The following is a 19,879-nucleotide window of genomic DNA, read 5'->3' as shown; positions in this document are numbered from 1 at the left end:
TCTTACTTAGTAGAGCTCTTGCCTCTTGTCCACAACTATCACAGTATATTTTATTCCTTCCAGTAATCACAAGGTACCAACGTTTATTGGGCCATAAACGTTTGGAGAACCATAGCCAAATGCAATGAATTATTTCTTTGATGGGAAAGGAAGGCAGGGTAATTTTAATACAAAACTAATAATCTATTCTGGAACTTTAGCAGAAATACAGGGGCTATTCAAAAGTAATGAAAAAAATGCTCTACAAAAAAGATATTTATTCAGTCTTCTAAATCTACATGCTCTTTTTCCACGTAACCCCCCTCTGTTCTAATACACTTCTCTCACCGTTCCTGCCAATTTTTAAACATCAACACCAGACCATCTTTCTCGAGCTTCTTGTAGCAGCCTCTACAGCTTTGATGACCTTATGATTGGTCTTGAATTACCATTCTCAGAGCAAAACGTTGACTTCAGGGAACAGCCAGAAGTTGCAAGGGGCCAAATCTGGACTGTACAGTGGGTGGGTTACAGTTGCAATGCCACAAGCATTCAAGAAATCAACTACAGTGTGAGCGACGTTGAGACCGAAATGATGCAGTAAAATTTTGTTAATGTTCTTGTGCGGTTGTTGCTTCTTAAAATGACACATTGTGATCAAAACCGATTTGTAATAATTTGCCGTGACAATCTGGTCTTGAGTCAGCATGTTGGTACAAAAAAAACCCTCAGAAATGAAGATTATCATAACCTTATCAATAATGCTACTCATATTTGCTTTTTTCAGAGGTGGTGATTGCACCCTTTTTCATTGAGAACTTTTTTTTCAGTTCTGGATCGTAGTGATTCACCAAGATTCATCTACGGTTATGATTCAATTCCCCACCAAACTGCGATAATAGGTCTTGACACACGGAGACATGATGTTGCATTTGCTCCGGTGTGGGCAAGCACAGCACCCATCTGCAAGACACACATCACACGGCCAAATCATCGTGCAAAATCAAAAAATGTGCTGTCAAGTGAAATGTCTAGACATGTGGTGAGCTCCCTAACAATAATTTGTCATTCTTTGCAGACAATAGTAACAGCTGTATTCTTTACAACCTCGGAGTGATGTTGAAAAGCACTTCTCGCAGGGCTCGTCGGCGATGCTCTCTCTACCCTCCTCGAATGCTTTAATACTGCATTTAATGCTTTAATTTCTGCATTCTGTAGAAAGTCACCTGGTTCATAACATCTTCACTATAAACCGTGGTTAATAATTCATATGCATCTTTACTGTTCTTTAGTTTTACTAAAGTTTCACGTTCCAACGTTGGTCTAACTTTTTTTATGCATGCTAAATATGGTAGGTGAATATCTAACTAACGTTATGGAATTTCACATGCGTCCACTCATTGCATCGTTATAGATGGCTAAAAGAATGAGCTACACGATGGTATGCAGAATTACTACCCTTCGCACACATTTTCCCTCAGGGTCACTTTTATCATTACTTTTTAAACAGGCCTTGAATCAATAATTATTTCAACAGCTTGGTGTCCTAAAATTCAAGTTACTAAACATTAGGCCTGAAACAAAACAAAATAAAACTCACTTGTAGATTGTGAAGACTATAACTTATAAAGTAAAATAAGTTTAACAAGAACTTATTTAATTTGTATCAACTTATATTTTAAATTATCTTATAATTAAATTGTAACACAGCATCCAGTTTGGTTCCGATGGCATCTGAAATCTAATTGCTCAAATCACTCAACTGAATGACAAATCAAAGGAAAACAAACACACAGAATATGGTAAAATAATAGCAATTCAGGGTAAGGATGGTAAAATGCTACATAAGGAGAAAAGACTGAAGGAATATGTGGGGGTTCTGCATTTAAGAGAGAAACCTAAGGAACTAAATAAATATATAAAAGGAACAAGAGGTAGCTCAACAGGTAATTGATCATTATTATTAAAATAAGTACAGAAAGTAATTAAAAAAATGAAGAATAAAGATCAAAGAATTGAAGAAATAATTAAACTATGCAATAGGATCTACTGAATGCAAGAATGGCCTAAAGATTCTGTGAAAACAGTAATGATACAAATTGTTATAACTGATACTAAAAAATATACAAGACCTGGAACAGTAATTTTAACTCATACTACTAAAACATTGTTACAAGTCCTAAACTGGTGGTTGGAAGAAAATGAAGGAGGGGAACAACAGTAGGGATTCAGTAAGGTGCCAAAGATGCTGCTGGGCAACAAAGGATGGTTGGAGTTTGAGAAAATAGTAATGCCAATTCTGAAGATAAACAGTATCAGAAAATACACAAAGGAAGTAGAATGAGTCTGCATTTCATAGATCTCATTTGAAAAAAAGGCATTTGATAAAGTAAAATGGAATAAAATGATAGAGATTCTTATGGAAGAGTATATATGGAAAGAAAAATGTTACTTACAATTATACATTATTATTATAATGTTATTGTATACAATTATGCAAACAACAGCAACAAAACCACAAGTATGTAACTAACTAGATTGGTCTTGTTGAACAAGAATGCTGCTTCTTGCAAACACTGTTCAACATTTACATTGAAGATATGATAAGGAATGTATTAGAAGAGAAGGAAAAAAGTATAGAAATGCTGCTTCAGTAAACTTTGTTGATATGGTAATTTTAGCTGATTGCACACATGCACTTTAAACAGCCCTGGAGGTTGGAATGAAAATAACATACAAAATGTAAAATAATGGAAGTAAGCAACAAGGATAATTTAGTGGTAACAATTGAAGGAAGAATAGAAAAAGTAAAAAATGACTGATGTTTGTGGTCAACATGTCAGAAGAGTGAAATGGAAATAACGGGAAGGAAGGACAGCATTGGGAAAGGAAGGCTTTCAATAAGAGGTAACTATTATGCAGTAAGTCAGGATTTAGATTTAAGAAGACATTAGTCAAACATTTGGCTAATATCTTTTTAAATCAAAAGCAGAATTTGGTTATGTATGGAGTGTCTAATTATACACAAGTGAAGCGTGGGCAATGGGGAAACAAGAGAAGGACTGAAAAAAGGCTCGTAATTCTTACTATTCTTTAATTATATTGTGGATAGGAAGGAATGGTGGGATTTCTAGGCCTGGGGCAACTAAAATATTTGTATTTTATTGTCTTACATTTTAAAGTGTGTTAACTTTACGAAAAAGGTTGCAGAGGCAAGTGAAATTTCATCTACATCCATAGTCAGATAATACATTGATACTCAGTTGGATTAAATATTAATTTGGAGTTTGTGAATATAAAATCTGCTTATAAATACCAGCCTTCACAATATTGGAAATCAAGTAAACAAACAGCTATAGCTCAATGAATAACCATAATGAATACCCAACCTACAGCAGATTAATCATGAAGGGCAACATCACTTACAGGGCAACTTATTATCTTTGTATTGGCACTTAATTCAAAAAGTTCAATAATTTTTGAACAGGGCACATGTTTAAAATCTGGCAGAGATGTATACTAATTTGAATGTTTATAAACTAAGCATGGACATCTTTTAATTTATGAATTCCATTTAACAAATTGTTTTAATTATTACCTATAAAGGTTTATAAAAATGATACTTTAATTATCTCTTTTCTGGGAAAAACCTCACAACTACCACAAACATTAAAGTATCTTATTTCCACAGAACATCAGTTAGGAGCAAAAGACATCATGAATGATTTATCACAAGAAATCAACTGAACTATGAAATCATCATCTGTACTGAAAGAAACGACAATATTCTAAGCAAATGTTATAAATTATTTCCAAAGGACAAGTTACAAAATCAGTAAGTTATTAAATATAATTAATTAATAACTACAGAAAAAAGCCTAAATAAAATTAAACTACTCAATTCATATGTTCTACCAAGTCTAGAGCATGAGAGCAAGATTCAAATATTGCTTTGAATTAGATGTGGAAACCAAAAACTTTTCACGTTAGCATCACAATTACTATTATAAAACAGCTGATTTCCTGTCAATTGTTTTAAATACTTGGCACCACAATATATGAAAAAAATTACAAAAATATTATGCCTCACAGAAACATTAGCATGTTATAAAAATGTAATTTTTTTTTATTACAAAGATTGTATAACCATTTCCTGCCAAAATATGCCTTGAAATAGTATCAACTCTATTAGCTATGTATAAATCACTGCAAGATATAACACTATTATGTAACACCTTTACTTGATACATCAGATAGGAGCGAAAGACAATACAATATGACTCTCATCACAAATTGATCAACTGAACTATAAGATCATCATTTGTATCATTTAAAAAATTGTACCTTGTTTAAGTGAAAAATGACATTAGATTCAATTTTTTATAAAATATATCCTACTTATTTCCACATATTTTTTTAATAATCCTTGGGGAAATAATTGACTTAAAAAAGCGTAATGACTTTTCTGATGACCTTAGCCTCCCCTCCATAAAGGTAGAAGGTCATGGTCATCCAGAAAATGATCAAGTGATTAAAAAAAATCTTGAAGTAGTACAAAAAATTCAAAACATCTTGTTGTGTTTGGACACTACAAATATATTTTGGGAAAAATTTCTTTTAGAGAAAGAGAGGTACAAAGATTTTGGGCAGTGTGCAAAAATACACATGACTGATGATATTACATCATACTTGTTTATAACAAAGTTTCAAATGACAATGCATTTCCACGGTCCCATGAAATTTTCATCATGATCACACCTTGTTATGCGTTTTAAGCACTGCTGTTTCACGTATTATCTCCACTAAGTCATCATTCAGATGAGTAAAACAAATTGAAAAAAATACTTTCAAATTATAAATAATAATCATGCACTTTTAATAATATTTATACCTATGTACCTGTTTAATTTCTATAAATATTAATTAGTATAATAATGCATGAAATATATCATTATAATTTTCAATTTTTGCTGAATATTGAATAATTGCACATGAACTTGTTTAATTTAACAAAATCATCCGGTAATTGTGCATTAGAAAACAAAATTATTAATAGGCTGTTGTTAGAGTTAATACTGATGTTTCTAAATGTTTAAATACTCTTGATCAATTCAGAAAATAAGTGGGGTATTTACAAAGCCGGTTTGTAATTACTGTCAATTTTTTGAAATTCTGTGGTATATCAGATTTTGATATACATATATATATATCATTTACTGATATATGTGTGTACAATCCCTATTGTTCCTCTTTACCTTTATGTACTTACTTATCCCTACCAGTTTTATCTATTCACCTTGGTCTTTGATCTACTTTTAAGCTTTAATATTTTGTACATAACATCTAATGAATCGAAACAGCTTTCATTTTTAAAATAAATTTCATGGAATCAAAAAACCATACTTTGTTTTAATTTTATAATTTAATTTATGGATTTTCACTGAGTACAGAAATAATCCATTGATTACGTTGGTCAACAAAATTTAATTTTTTGTTTGTTAAATGAGAGTGAATGGCACATTTTTATAGCATTTTTTATGTTGATTTCATATATATTAATAGAATTTTACTATCGGGCTCAGTTTTTTTGCAATTGAAATTTCTTTTCAAACAAAAAAATGTATGGTGAACATATGACAATAAATTACATGCATTTTGTACTCACCTAAAATCTATTTCTATTGGATTTTCTGCTGTAATTTGGTGTTGGTAGATCCATTCCTCTTTAGATTCCAACAGTAGTCAGCTAACATTTTTGGGTTTCATTCTCCCTGGTATCATGTTTCCTTTGTAGATATCTCCTGGTGAAAGCGTTCTCCATGTTCATCACTGATAGTGCCGAGGTTGTTAGGGAAAAAATCCAAATGTGAATGTAACAAATGGATTTTGAGTGATATGTTACACCCAAGTTCAATGTAGTTTTGAAGGATTCACTCACAAATACTCTACAGTTACTGGCCTTATGGTTTCCAAGAAAGTTGTTTACCACATTTTGAAATGAATAAATTAGAGATTACTGTCATAATGCAATCATGACAGTATAAATAAATATAATGACAAAAAGATGACTAATGTCCAACAAATCAGTGTGAAGACAATTAAGACTATAATAAACAAAAACTATTTAGTTGATTAATATTTTAATAAAATACGTTCATAAAATGCTATGCTTATGGAGTTAATGCACGATACTACCTGAAAATAATGGTAAGCTTGATAGAAGAATTCTTATTTCATTACTTGAAATTCAACATGAAAAATATTACAAGATCAGTTACTCACTCTCATTTAACAAAATCATTGTTTCAGTTATTAAACCTGTTAATGCAAGAACTTAAAAAAATTATTTGTCACTGGGACTGCACTGTAGAATTTTTTAAATGATGACAACATTTAAGTAATTTATATCACATTCTACATTACAATAACATATAAAATGAAAAATGTTATCCTGAAATTTAATGGACAAATAAACAATATAATCAGTTATTGAAGTAGTAATCACATCATTACCAAATAGAAATATCAGTGTGATGAAAATGAACTATATTCTGCACTCTCACAGCTGCTGTATGATGACACTTTATCCTGTAAATTTTAATAAAAGATATCAGAACTGTTGTTTACAGATAAGGAACTCATGCATCATAAATCTAGTAACAATAATAAAATTATATTGCAATCAGCTGCAATGCACTGCCTCTTAAAAAAAAATTAAAATTTACTTTTAATAAAACATTTCATTGAAAATTAAAAAAAAAACCCCTAACAATTTTAATAAAACCTGACAAAAAGAAGAATTTATCACTAGCTAATAATATAAAATCTTATACTTAACAAAATAATACCAAAACTTACTTGTTCAAATACCTAAATACTAAAATTAAAAAAAATTACTTAATACCCTAACACTAGAGAACAGTGCAATTGCTTTTGTTTTATTCTCACAGAGATCAAATGCACTACGATCACATCATATTGCAATATTATAAACAAAACAAAAATCACTCGTGTCAAAATTATACAAATAATTTTTTAATACTTATTAGCGTTTATATATTTTATAAATTTACTGCAATAAGAAAAGTAATAAATAAATATAATTTGTTGTTAAATATTAAAGTTATACTAAATCATAAACTTAATACTACTTATTGGAAATTATAAATTATTCACTGAAGTAATATTTAATAATTATGTTAGTGAATAGTGTATCTTGTTTGCAATAATTCATCGATAAGGTATTCAATGTTTATTGTAAAAAAAAAAAAAAAGTTGCTACTAGTAGATTAGTGGACTATTACAAGATTAATGTTAATAAAAAAGAAGTCTTTTATTCAACGTTTTACTCTCTCATTTCATAAAATCTAAAAGGGCTATTGATACAGCATTATCAGTAACTATCCAGATAAATTAAATTTAGAGTTAATTTGAAAATCATTGAACCAGAATTATAACTAAAAATGTTAGAAATCAGGTTGTCAAAGGAAAATACATACATTGTTGAAGGTCATCCAGACATAATTATTGGAAATCAGTTAAATAAGAAATAATGTTGCATAGCATTGAACGATTCAAAGATTGGGTTGATTGCATTCTATTTTGTAAAGGTGCATTTGACGGTATATCACTATTATTCACAACATTAAATAATTCCTGATAATAAAAGATTGAAATATATGAATTTTAAATGTAATTAATTTTAATAAGTTGAATAAGTAGAGATTGAGACTATATAAAGGTTGGAGCAGAGGAAACTCATGTTTTTCATAACTTCAGTTGTTTTAATTATAGAAAAAAAAATTTACATTAAATAATATTCTTATTGCATTTTTTAAATCAAAATAACTTAATTAGGTTCGAAAAACCATGTCAGTAAGATGAAGTCCAACTTGTCAGATACAAATTCGGAGTCCTCCTCAGAGCTCTGCACGGCTTTATCCAACATTTCAATCAACACAGCTTCAATTTCTTGACGAATGGAAATTTTCAGGTCTTCAATTATGCATGGTTTGTTCATGTAAACTCTTGATTTCAGATAGTCCCACAAAAACAAGTCACACACCAGTAGATTGGGAGAGCATGGGGGACAAGAAACATCGCCAAATCATGAAATGGCATGTGCAGGAAACATTTGTCAAACCACTTCAATCGATGATCTTGCCACATGTGTTGTGGCATCATCCTGTTGAATCACAACATTTCTCTAATGTTCACCAGATGCCTTTCTAGTTTTTGATGCAGGAAGTTGTTTAACATGTCGACGTAGTGGGCTGATGTTTTGTATGGTTCCCTCTCTTTAAAAAAGGAAGGACCAACAATTGCTATCAATTTTTTTGGATGGGGTGGGGGAATATAATTCATGTATGTCCCAAAGGCGCAGTGTCAGACTCGCAAAATATTATTAATGGTGTTATGTATGTCTGCGCCCTACAGACTAAACCTAACCACCTCACCTACTCATCTCCTGGGGCCGGATCCGCAATTAAGCATAACTCATCCCTGGGAGGTGCCTTGGAGTATGATAAGATTAAGTCCCTGTGCGTCATCACTGCCCATCTACACAGGTGCAGACATGCAACAACTCAGCACCCCTACACTCTTTGGTCTTTTTCTTCACCTTTGTCTTGAAAGGCTTTATCCAGTCTTTTTTTAGACTTCTTGCAGGTATCAGGTGAGTTATAGTAATCTCATTATGAGGTACCATAATCGACCACCCTGTGAGCCTCTTACCGCATATAGCACATATTGTATTCTCCTTACATTGGATGCAGCGATGTCCTGAATCACCACATTTAAAACACAAATTCGTTTGATTAACACCACTGCATTCTGCCAACACATGTCCCCCTCCCAACAGCAGAAACATCAATCTTCTGCCTCTCTGATGTGGACACAACAATGGACCCATCCAATTCTGATTCGGGACTCTGTTAATTTCATTGCAGCTTGTTTGGTAGTTATCACAGTCACGTTCTTAGTCTGGCCAAATGCTGACCTGATTGATGAGATCCTGAAAGCATCATCCAGCCCAATTACATGGGCCATGGTGTCCCTTATTTCCTGTTCAGTAGTTTCAAGGTCCAAATTGACCTGTAGGTCAGCGGTCTTCTTGCAAAAGCATCGATAGTTCCTCAGACTTTTATGAGTTCTTCATCAGTCCCTTTATGCAAAGATAAAACTTCCCCAATCTTGTCTCATGAGACGGACTCTTTCATTGTTTTGAGGAGATCCACGTAGGATCTCCCACTCACTCTGACGGTCACCGTCCCACTTTCTTTGAAGATGGAGTCACTCTCCTGATGCCAGCATTCTTGTTCTACAACTTGTCTTCGGAAGGTATCATTATCCCAGTCAGTCCCTCTCTCCCCCACTGAATGTATCAAGAATCTTGCGAACATAGGTACTATAAGTCTGCCTCCTGGTTAAGGCAAAAACTGGGGACTGCTTTTTTGACTACTTTGTTAATCATGGATACTAACACTTGAAGTGTTGTTGCTTCCTCCTGTGTTGAGTCATAATAAACTGTATATCTTCTGCTTAGATTGGGGGGAGGACCCTTCCCAAAAGTGTCGATTCATCCTTGGCTACATCTCCTGCACAGAACTCCTTAACCCCATATCCAGATAGGTCAGTGTCACTACAGCCCAGCTGGTAATGTCCTGGAAGTGAACCACATCCCCTTCATTCCCTTCACCTGTCTGAAACAAAGCATAGCATTCACTGGCCATTTCCTTGATATTAATTTAATAGTTCAACTTCACATAAGGGTTTCCTTAATTTCTGCTGTTTCCAGTTAGCCCGCATCTACCATCTGGGTCGCCTGGCTAATACCAGCTATGAGAAGAGACAACTCGTCTAACAGAAGAAAAGCCTTTTCTATCTTACATAACTGCTTGAAGTGGGTCATCATATACTCTTCTGTCCCAATTACTATATTCAGCCGCAAGTTTGAGACACATTCTCCCAATCTTGACATTAAATCCTCCTCTTCAGAGGAGACTGGCCTAGGTCATTTCGGTCCAGTTTTAGGAACTTCTCATACTGTCTCAGCAATTTGTGTTGACTCAGCAACACCAGTCTCCAACGATGCAGCCACTGCTCGCAAACCGACCCCTTCTCCCAATGAAGCCATTGGACAGCGATGATGGAACCACCTCTACACTGCAATCATGACTTCAGGGCAACGAGAAGAGCAAGGGGCTGTGGGTTTATCCCTTGTGTGATTCCCACCTATCTACCTATCCCCTTTTTCTTTTTTTTGGGTTTTGGCTTTAAATTTCATCCAAAGCCGCACTACAGTAATATTCTCCACCTGATTCCACATAAAATAATACCTACAAAGACAGAATGTAAAACAACTCTGAAGGTAAAAGTTGTTTGGAATATTCGAACAGCTGTTAAGTATAACATGAGAAGCGCAACTTGCATGCCAATTTGATAGCAAACCTATAAGTCAGCTGTTTCTTGCCAAACCGGCTGAAAAATCCACCAACTGCTGGCCTAGGATTTGTTTACATCAAATGTCAGTAGTGACATCATCAACTAGTGATGATGACAACTAGTATGACTTGATTATAACCTAAATTTTAAACTAAAATTTAACCAAACAATTAAGTATTAAAATAATTACTAAAGCTGCCCAATAACCAAATTAGTTTAATTTAGCAACCCACTTACGACTAAAAAATTATACACTTCTTAGTTCCAAACAAAACGAATACACAATAACAACAGATATACCATTGAATGAAAAAAACTGTTAGTCAGTTATCCAGTAATCAAGAATGTTTAAACTTGTCCAAAAATAGCCAAACCACAATAAACCAATGTCTGTATCATAATTAAAACCAATAAAACAACCAAAAACACGTACTAATCGCAGAGCAAAAAATCAATATGACTACTTCTGTATGAGTTCCCAACTTGGCCCAACAATCCCTATCTTGGAGACACCTCACCCAACTGTGTTTCCTCTGCTCCACCCTGTACTATAAAACTAAAAATCACTGCAGATTTTTCCAAAGACATAACACATGAATCATTCATACATTTTGTAAGAAAAAGTTACAGAAATGATATAATTAGAACTATCAAATCAATATCTATTAACTATCAATATCTATTAATCAATTGTTTATTCACCTACACAGATAAAACATGTCAGGATGAATTCTGAAGCATGTTTCAATAATTAATTATTCTCAAATCATTTACAGAACTGCATCTTGGAGCACTAATTAATATAATAAACATTAGATGGGTATGGTGGTGAATTGAAACTTGTATCACACTACAAATCCAAATCCCTTAACGGCATTGAAAATAACAAATTTTGAAATGAAAAAACTTAATTTTTCACAGGTAGTTTCAAAAAGTGGCCTACAGTTGCAAACTAAAAAGTAGTTCCATACCAAAAACTAATCAATTTGAGGTAAGACTATTTGACACTTTTTTTAACTTCACTATTAAGCAGTTATTACTGTACACACTATTAAAACTAACTGTGAAAACCACAAAAACAGTTACAATTTTGGTTAGGGTTGTTGAAGCTTTAGTTATTTATATTTACTTTGAAATTTTTTATTTTTAATGCACTTTCAATGATGTATCAAAAGCTTACCTACTCTATAAAAAATTGTTGAGTTGTATCCCCATGGTGCCTGGAGTGTGAATACAGTTTTGAAACAGTATCATTTGGTGAATTTCATTTTTGAATGTTTAATACTGAAAAGTTATTTAAGACTTGTCATAGTACGAGGGTTATTTTTTTTTCAAGGTCCGATCGGTTACAAAATTAAAAATTTTTTATTTGTAACAAGAACTTACATAGTTACGCTATTTCTCTACATAGTTGCCATTCCGATTTAGACATGTCGTAGCGTGGTACCAACTTTCCAATACCCTCATCAGAGAACGGAGCCGCCTGTGTTTTTAGCCATGTTTCTACGCTGGTCTGCAGCTCGATGTCTGTGCCAAAATGTTGTCCTAGTCAGCGTTTCATGTGAGCAAAGAGGTGAAAATCGGATGGAGCCAAGTCCGGGCTGTATGGTGGGTGATCAAACACTTCCCAACAAAAATGCTGCAGGAGCTTCTTTGCTACAGCTGCAGTGTGTGGGGCCAAGCATTGTCATGGAGACAGACAATGCCTGATGACAATATTCCTCTCCACTTATTTTGAATTGCCCTTTATAGACGTTGAACATACTCATACTTTGTTAACATACTTACCTGTAGTAAGTTAATATTAATTTTTGTAATATTATATATATTATTGCTTCAAATATTAAAATACTGTTAAGTTTATTTTGATCAAGGCTAACTCAAAATAATTAACAAAACATGACAAAAGTAGTTTAAAATATAACCATACAAGAGGATTTATTTACTAATTAAATATTTTGAATAAATGTTTTTAAATACTCATATTTAGTTTTTTAAAAGAATTCCTAACAAAATTTTTTCTTTGAAACGATGAATTATTAAATTATTAAATAGTATACATTATTAAATAGTTTTAACCTAATGAAATACCTAATAAAATTTACATTATTTTAAATAATCCAATCTTCAATTTCAATCAAATACGAAAATTTAGCTCCTGCAAGGATTTCTGTTGACTTTAATGTCTCGTTCAATTAATAAATCAATAACAAAACTAATATCTATGCCAAAAATTATCAAGACTACCCAAAAATTAACTTGGTCAACATATAACAAAAAATGCCTTTCTGCTAAAACAAAACTTAAACATTATAAAACTGTAGTACAGCCAGAAGTCACCTACGGAAGCGAGACCCTTTTCAAAATCACTCAGAAAAACCGAATTGAAAAAATTCTGAAAATAGAGAGGAGAATTGTCAGAACGTGTATCAATAAAAAAACACCAAAAAGAAGGCCAATGGTGGATTGTGCCAAATGAGGTGGTGTATCGAGAAATAGAGCCTGTTACTGATACTATGCGGAAAAAAAGAATCTCTTTCTTCGGTATCTCATAAGGACACCACAAACAAGACTGTCAAGAAATATCATTGAAAAGCTCTGGTTCCAAAAGCTAGAAGTAGGATGGATCAAAGAAATTAGAGAAGATATGAAAGAATTGGGAATTTCCCTGACTGACCTACAGAATAAAACTGGAAAAATTACAAAGCTAAAAGATAAAAGCATTAGATTTAAACAAAAGACAGACAAACGACAAAATACAACGAAGAGGGTGTTTACGGATGAAGAAAAGAAAGCAAGATCTGAACGAATGAAGAAATACTGGGCAGCTCGAAAGAGTAAAATAACACGCTTTTCTCAGAAAAGATCCAACTAAAATTGACTTAAGTGGTCCCATGTTGGCCGTAAAAGCATAATAATAATAATGAGACTAATAAATATTATAAATATCTTGTGTAAATGTTATTACTTCGGAGAAAGTAAAAGAAAAAAAATACAACACTAAATGAGATTTTTATAATTAGGGATTTTGTCCCCTTAGGTTATTTTTTACCTTTTGTATAATTATTTAATAATATGCAGGCCCTAACTAAGTTAAAAAAACAGTAGAAATCAGTTGCCGTTAGTGAAAATAACAAGTATAAAAAAAAAAGTATTATTTGGAGGAAAAGTAACAAACATTCATGCTGTAGGCACATTCTGGAAATACCTAGGAATTAAAATGTTAAAACTATTCCTTAGGTTTAAAGCAAAATTGATGTAACATTAAGACTTGCAGAAATTTTCTGATTAAAAGTTTACGTAACAGGATTTTCAAAGCATAAAATATAAAATTGAAAACCTGGGGAAATGATCTTCTTTTGATAAATAACTTACTTTCCTTTGCTACATATAATATATATGTTTTACATACTCTACATGATATAGGATGTATACTAATTGTATATTATATTTTACTGCATCATTTTTTGTGTGATAATATTTTGAGCTCTCTGGTAATGATAGAGGTATTATTTACAAATAACTTATTTGGTAGCACAATCATAAAAAAAAATTAAAAACATTGTAACATAAAAAAAACAACATGAAATGCCTTTCTCAACTGGGAAAAGTTAGTAAATATATTAAAAAAAGTAATATGAATGACATCAGCTGATACATCAAACACAATCTGAGGTCAACAGATCAACTGATGTAAACTCTTAAGATCTAACAAGTAAATGAATATTGTAAACAACAATTACTGTTTTTGTTTTCATTTAGGCACAGTTTTATTTTGTTTTTATTTTTTAATGTACATATATCTTACGTCAATAAGAAATAAATAACTAAATGCTGATGCAAGTAAAAACTCAAATAACAAACTTACTATATCCAAAGTAATCCTATATTTATAATTTCTTCTTAGTTCAAATGAAAAATTATATAAATCATCAGATAGCAACACATCGCAGTATATATACACTTAGATTATACCTTTAGTTGTGCATTATTCTTTAATCTACTAAATACAGATCTTACTCCTTGTAAAAAATCTAAATAATTTATCAATAAGCACATAAATCCTGTAAAAAAAAAGGAAAGAAAATTCATAAATATTCTTATTTTACAAATTTAATTTAGACATCAATAATTTATATACTCAGTAGCTAATTACTCAACCACATAGATAACTTGGCAGATTAGTTTTACACGTTATACTCACAAAATATACACATATTGTAAAATCTTTTAATGTATTCTCTGTCAAATTTGAAGTACAATGATATTTACAAATTAAATTCATAAATAATCTTTTTTTTTATCAATGTAAAAAGTGGAAATCAGTTTCCAAGCACTCTTTGAAAAAAATAAAATTTAAATGACTACAGAATAATCATAAATGCATTAATATTACTTTTAATAATTTTATTAGATAATAGTAGTTAATCTTATTATCTATTTATATAGAAAATAATATTAAAAAGATTAATGATACTTGAGTCCTTTACTTTAGGCATAAACAAAATTGTTAAAATTAATAGCATTCTGAAATCATAATAAATGACAAACAAATGAGTAATAAAGCTGAATTTGCTAACAAGGAATAAAACTACTGACACTGCATATAGTATGGTACAAATTAATATACAAATCTTTCATATATTTTTAATTACAGTGGAATTCCTGTAACTTGAATATTTAAGGGAATAAAAAAACATTTGAGCTATGGAAAATTAGAGTAAATACATGTTATAAAAATTACTACCCCACTGTATATTCACTCTCATAAAATGTAGAGCACTATTTAAGAAAATATTGCATTTTTTCCATATAGTCTTATTATACCCCACAGCAAATTATATATATACATATGTAGCTAGTAAGTTAAACTTAAATTAACTGAAGAGTATTCTATTACCATGGAAGATACTTAACAAAATGTACTATAAATATAAATGACAATACTGTTAATAACAATTTTTTCTCAGAAATAAATTTATTGCATAAAAATCATTAATGAATTAACAATATAAAAGGCTCTACTTATTATGAATAGCTATACTTATTATTATACATTATAAAACATGGTTCAGTTTAAAATTCAAGGATTGTTTTTTTTTTAATTTTTCAGATGAAATAAAAACAATATTAAAATTATAAAAAATTGGCTCTACAGTAACAAAAAAAAAAAAAAATAACTTAATTTAATTAATATATGAGGCTTGGTTGATAAATTTTACACACTAGCATGCCACATGGAGACAAAAGGTACCATTGAGTTAGGCATGGCAGCACATGATAGCTAAAATCCCCCTCTACAAGCCTGCGATAATGCGTTGAAATTTGTTAACCAGTTTGGTTTCAGTAGCAAACAAAATGGAGTCAAGTACAGCCAATACACAGTTAAAACTGCGTGCAGTGATCATATTTTTAAAAGCAGAAAATGTGAATCCAATGAATATTTTTCATTGTTTAAAAGCGGTTTACGGTAGTGAAACTGTTGACAGAAGTACTGTGAATAGGTGGGCATTGAAACTTCACGAATGGAGCTGGTAAAGCAATAATTAAAGGCGCACCTCGCAGCAGATGACCAGTTTCTGTGACTAATGAGAAACATCGAAAGGAGGTTGACAATTTTCTTGAAAGTAACTGGCGAATCACTGAGCAATGCATCTCTATTCAGTCAGGCATATCTAAAGAACAAGCCATATTATCAAGCAATTGGATTACCGTAAAATCTGTGCATGATGGGTACCACGTAAACTCTCTGATGGCTCTTCACAAGCTGAAGTTTAAGTCTTTCCCGCACCTGCCATACTCGCCAGATTTGGCTCGTGAGACTTCCCTCATCTCAAGAGGGATTTCAAAGGTAATCATTACACCACTAATGATGAGGTGAAGAAAGCTGTGGTGCCACTTGAATCCGAGAAAGACCACCAGAATTTTTCAGTGATGTTATGTATAAACCTGTCACACGTTGGGAAAAGTGTATCAGTATAAAAAGGAATTATATTGAAAAATAAATACTAAATTTTTTAGCTAAGGTATTGTACTTTTATTAATTTTTTTATTTCATTTCAATATCTCTTTTCATTCCCATGCTACGCATAATGCACAAAATTTATCAGCCAAGCCTCGTATGTTAAAAAAATTGTTGATAGTTGTCTGACATTTCTTCTGATGCAGCGTAGCCAACCATTTTTCTATATCTACTACCATGGAAAAAATAGATTCTGGTACATCTTTTGACTCAACGTATCGAACAAATTAAACAATGTTATCTGTAACTTCCATTAAAGTTGGGGGGTGGTACGAAGGTTAGTTCATCATTGTTGTTATCCAAATCAGTTTCTATGGCATCATTCTCATTTTCCTTTGTATTAATCATATTGATTACAATATCTTCATCAGTAGGATATTCAGCTACTACCAAATCTTCATCTATAGAAACAATGCCAAAAAGTTATGACACTGAGGCACTTGCAAAACATCATGGCAGTGACTGACTGCCATTCATTATAATCAACATTACTGTAGCTAGAACAAAGGTTTTCACCACTAGTTTGTTCACATTCCGACAAAATAATCGGTTGTACATCTTTAAATGCAGCTTTTTTAAAACAGTTAAAAATTGTTAGCTATCAGATCATTCCAAGATTTTTTAACTTCCAATAGACAATGAAGAAGATTAATTTGTGGTTTTTGTTTCTTTCCAACAACCTCTCTAAGGTTTTCATAATAATACTTTTCCTGTACTTTGCTTAAATTTTGTATAATGCCCTGTTCCATTGGTTGGAGTTTTGTGGTAACATTAGGTAGAAAGACAATGTATTTTATCGATAGCAATTCCTGAGGAAACGATTTTGGTTGTGCTGGACGGTTGTCAATAGATAGAACAATCTTTCTATTTTTTGAATGATAATAATGATCCAATTTGAATAAACATTTTTTGAAGATTTCACTAGTAAACCATGCTTCTCTATTGGCTTCATACTGAATAGGCCAAGATTTAAAGTTAGCAAAACAACTATTTTGATTTTCCAATTAAGAGGTTTGAACTTTTCTGTCCCCAACATGTTCGCACCTAAAAGAACTGTGACACAGTCTACTTCGTTTCCCACGCATTTATCACTTTTTAAAGTTTAAGTTTTGTCACGTAAACATTTGTAAAGCAGCCAACGTTAAAAATATCCTATTTGTTGTATGTGCTCATAATCTCTTTCAGTGTACTGTTCATCCACATATTACAAACTTCATTTACACTGGCACTTTCACCACAAACATTTTTAAAAATTATTCCATGCCGCTTAAAACTTATTAAGCCAACCCACATTGGCTTTGAAATCTATACTATTGAACTGTCTCACAAAGAACTCTGCTTTTTCACATGAAATTGGTCCACGATGTAAATTTTGATCACGACTGTTTTTAAACGATTCTAAAACACTTTTTTAACATGGGAATACTTGACAGACCCTACCCTTTTTATAACGCTTTAGTTACAGAGGATACGATCTTTTAAAATGTTTTGATGGTTTTTGTAAATTGTTGCGAGCGTGTTGGGTGGTACACCAAATTCCGAAGCAATCAAGTTTTTCAGTCATCTATTCCATTATGAGCCTTATTTTATCATCTAATGATAATGTTTTAAATTTCTTTTCAACATTTAAAAAAAGAACAGAAAGTGTATAAAAACAACTAAAACTGAATAAAAACTAAACACAAAAATCATTGTAAGGAAAGAATAAGAATACACTTGTTTACATAGCTAACAAACCCAAACATACAATAACTATGCATACAAGCTGAGACAGTTAATAAGACATTGACAGACACTTCTTATGACAAATGAGTTCTGGTGAATACTGATGTGTGATGTATAAGATTTAGCTTCCCTCTTTACTACATGTTGATTCATCCTTTTAGGTAGATTTCATAAGAAAGCTGCTACTTATTCTAATGAGTACCATGCAAAGGTTCTTACACTAATTAATGAAAAAACTAAGAAACTAGGCAAAATAAATGTCATTACAGCTGGTCATTTGATTTTCACCCTTTGAAAAACAATGCACTTATTACTAACTATTAAGCAGCGCTTATTTCACTGGAACAAATTTAACCAAATAAAACTATTAGAGAAAGTTCATAACCTTTCAATTACTCACCCTAAGACAACTGAAGTTCAATTTTACTTTGATCATATTTTCATATTTAAAAACAAAAAATTTATTATCCCACAATTGGCTGATTATTTAAAGAAGTGTCCTCAACAAAAAGTAAACAGTTTTCTCTATGAGCTTCCATTTGGAGGATAATGCAATCGAATACACGCTTCAATTATAAAAAACTGTGGTATAAAATACAGTAAAAACTAACTTTATATGAGAAACACAATTTTGACAATCTAGCAACCTAACCCGACGACACGTAACGTTTGAGAAGGTATATATCTGAATGAAAACATGAAATAAATACTCATAGTATTACTTTGAATAAACAAATATTTATTTATTTGCTGATCCTTTAATTAGATGAAATTATACATTTTCCGAGCATATCCTGGCGACTAGAAGGAAACACGCAACACTTAAGGATAAATAGTATTACCAAAATAAAGTGTAAATATCAACTCAACATCTTAAACTAAATAGAAAATATTACTTCTTAACGAAGTTGTATATTTAACAAATATAAAATCCAAAGCTTAAATGCACATCATTCAACGGTAATGAACCGACACCGGCACTATTATGCTTAAATGCACATCATTCAACGGTAATGAACCGACACCGGCACTATTATAAATACGCATAACCTAATTACCATAATTTTGGGGCAAAAGATTTTCATACATAAAACAAATAAAATGAAAGTACTACCTGTTTAACAGAACTAAAATACTGTATAATACCAATGAAACACTTCCCACAAACAATGAACAAAGAACCCAACAAGATTCATGACAACCAATTACACTTCTTGCTTGGAAAGTAATTCCAATTTCCTGTTGCAGCAAAGAACAATTTTTTAAAAAGAAAACTTTTAAAGAATCTATCTATTTTTATAATTTATAATTTAATTCTATCTATTTATTTTTATGCATACAAAAACATAGCAGCCGAATTTTTTTATATATTACATGCTAATTAATTCATACATTTTACCAGGTTTTTTGAAGTCCACTAGTTAAAATTTAATGATCATGAGCAAGTGTGTGATCGGGATTTTTATTCGTGCCATTAAAAGAAAATTAGTTTCCCCATTAACTTAACATTTATGATGTAAAAGGTTTATATTATATTCTGATTTTATAAAAAATGATTACCTGTCCGAAGGCATATTCTTTTGCTATGTTCATCCCGCTTTATTTAAAATTTTTGAGTTTCCTAATGCTATTTTTATTTTTATTTTTTAAACTAATCTAAATGGTTTTTATTTACTTATGAGTTAATATGAATAAAAGGTCTTAAGTGTA

At 31.5% G+C, this 19,879-nt stretch overlaps 1 long non-coding RNA gene and 2 other non-coding genes across 3 annotated transcripts; all 3 read right to left on the bottom strand.

Annotated features, from left to right (window-relative positions):
• Positions 1–242: 242 nt before the first annotated feature.
• LOC142327691 (uncharacterized) lies at positions 243–19,399 on the bottom strand. The gene is made up of 4 exons (XR_012757066.1): positions 19,284–19,399; positions 14,291–14,486; positions 6,493–6,567; positions 243–1,553 (listed from the first exon to the last, which is right to left on the bottom strand). It is a non-coding gene; the product is annotated as an uncharacterized LOC142327691 (long non-coding RNA).
• LOC142328514 (small nucleolar RNA snR60/Z15/Z230/Z193/J17) lies at positions 3,667–3,751 on the bottom strand. The gene has a single exon (XR_012757304.1). It is a non-coding gene; the product is annotated as a small nucleolar RNA snR60/Z15/Z230/Z193/J17 (small nucleolar RNA).
• Positions 4,221–4,309, bottom strand: LOC142328512 (small nucleolar RNA snR60/Z15/Z230/Z193/J17). The gene has a single exon (XR_012757302.1). It is a non-coding gene; the product is annotated as a small nucleolar RNA snR60/Z15/Z230/Z193/J17 (small nucleolar RNA).
• Positions 19,400–19,879: the final 480 nt, after the last annotated feature.

The sequence above is a fragment of the Lycorma delicatula genome, chromosome 7 (genome assembly GCF_047948215.1).
Source record: "Lycorma delicatula isolate Av1 chromosome 7, ASM4794821v1, whole genome shotgun sequence".
NCBI lineage: Eukaryota > Metazoa > Arthropoda > Insecta > Hemiptera > Fulgoridae > Lycorma > Lycorma delicatula.
The sequence above is the reverse complement of the archived record's forward strand: the minus strand, read 5'-3'. Positions and strand labels throughout refer to the sequence as shown.